The 2,104-nt window shown below is 43.2% G+C and overlaps 1 pseudogene; it reads left to right on the top strand.

The window, feature by feature from the left end:
* The first annotated feature begins 260 nt into the window (after positions 1–260).
* Positions 261–2,104, top strand: LOC101720125 (zinc finger CCCH domain-containing protein 15-like; annotated as a pseudogene).

Raw genomic sequence — 2,104 nt, 5'->3', positions numbered from 1 at the left:
AGTGGCACCACTGAGCTAAATCCCTTCCCTTCCAGTTACCATTTTAAAAGGAAATGGAGAAGAGATTGATTTGGGACCAATTATCTTCCCATTTGGGTTTTTATCATTATAAAATGGAAACACCGAAGTTCTTTAAAAAAAACAAGGCTTTCCATGCACTGCGACAGTGGTGGTCCCATCTTCTTCCTCCTGCTGCAGTGCGAAATCCCCCCACAGCAACCATCTGTCCTTAAGTCTGGCCAGTGCCACCTCTCTCCACAATGCCCCCCAAGAAACAGGCTGAGGCTGGGGTCAGCAAAAAGTTGGAGCAGAAAAAGACAGAGAAGATTATTGAAGACAAAAGTTTTGATTTAAAGAATAAGAAAGGAGCAAAGCAACAGAAGTTTATCAAGGTCGTCACTCATCAAGTTAAATTTGGTCAACAAAATCCACGTCAGTGGCACAAAGTGAAGCTGAAAAGAAGTTGAAGAAAGATGACAAGAAGAAAGAATTGCAGGAGCTAAACGAGCTCTTCAATACTACAGTCACTGCTCAGAAAATAAGTAAAGATCCCAAATCCATGGTATGTGCCTTCTTCAAGCAAGGACAGCATACCAGAGGAGATAAGTGCAAATTCTCTCATGACCTGACTTTGGAGAGAAAATATAAAAAACAAGTGTTTGCACTGATCCAAGAGATAAAGAACTTGAAAAAGATACAATGCCCAGGACTTTTTTCTTTCTTTCTTTTTTCGGTACCAGGGATCGAACTAGCTTTTGAGGCAGGTGGTGGAACCACTGAGCTAAATCCCTGGACCCCCGAAAAAAAGATACAATGGATAATTGAGATGAGAACAAGCACAAAGAAATAGTAAACAAGAAGCGTGATGAGGTAGAAAAGAAAAAACCAAAAATTCAAATAGTCTGCAAGCATTTCCTTGAAGCTATTGAAAATAACAAGTATGGCTGGTTTAGGGTGTGCCCTGGAGAGGGTGAAACTGTATGTATCATCGTGCACTTCCTCCTGGATTTGTGTTGAAAAAAGATGAGAGGAGGGCCAGCGATTTAGCTCAGTGGTTCTGCTGCCTGCCTCGCAAGCGCAAGGTCCCGAGTTCGATCTCCGGTACCAAAAAGAAAAAAGATGAGAGGAAGAAGATGAAATTTCATTAGATGATCTCATTGAAAGAGAGTATTCTGCCCTAGGTCCAAATGTTACCAAAATCACTCTAGAATCTTTTCTTGCATGGAAGAAAAGAAGACAAGAAAAGATTGATAAACTCAAATAAGATAAAGAAAGAAGGAAAACTGACCTTAAAGCAGGGAAGGCACTAGTGATCAGTGGTCTCATGTTTAAATTCCATCCTGAACTGGTCAGTGATGCCCATGAGGAAGTGGATGATGATGAGGTTGATGATTCCATGAGTGTAAATGACATAGACTTAAGCCTGTGCATCCCTAGAGATGTAGATGAGACAGGCATTACTGTGGTCAGTCTCAAAAGCACATAGGCTTCAGATAAAGACAAAAACAAATTAAAAGAAGCTTCTGGAAGTAGGGCCCAAAATGGTGAATGAAGTGACGTGGAGGGCATTGAGGTGGAGGGAAAGGAAAATGGAGCCCTGAGTGTCAGGTAAAAGGCCGAAGACCAAGACCAGACCAGGCCACAACAAGCCTTTATTAGGGGAATAGATCTGTTGGGCTGTCTCTGAACAAAGGAGAGACAAAAGCAATATGGCTGGAGCAGGGAGAGTCTTTTATAGAGACTGGGGTGGGGCTTGTAGGGGCTGAGGTGGGGTTGAGTGAGGTAGTGACTAGGGAATGGAGGAGCCGGTGATGTCACTAGATGGATGGTAGGAGGTGAGCGAGTATTAGGTTACTTTCTAGGCGGGAACAGGGGCATGCTGGGAAGAAGGGTTTATTCTTTGGTGGGAGCATCCATCTTGGCATGATGTCACACAGGGGAGGGGGCAAGGCGCGATAGGAAGAGGGCAGCTACTATACATAATAGCTGCTGAGGTAGTGGGAGACCTATCACTGGGTCTGTCCCTATTGATGAAAATCTTTTTACTGGTGAAGATCTGGATGAATTGGAAGAAGAATTAAGCACACTTGATTTAGTAGAATGA

Source organism: Heterocephalus glaber, unplaced genomic scaffold (assembly GCF_053883595.1).
Source record: "Heterocephalus glaber isolate CG9 unplaced genomic scaffold, H.glaber_assembly_v1.0 deba00000546, whole genome shotgun sequence".
Taxonomy (NCBI): Eukaryota; Metazoa; Chordata; class Mammalia; order Rodentia; family Bathyergidae; genus Heterocephalus; species Heterocephalus glaber.
The sequence above is the reverse complement of the archived record's forward strand: the minus strand, read 5'-3'. Positions and strand labels throughout refer to the sequence as shown.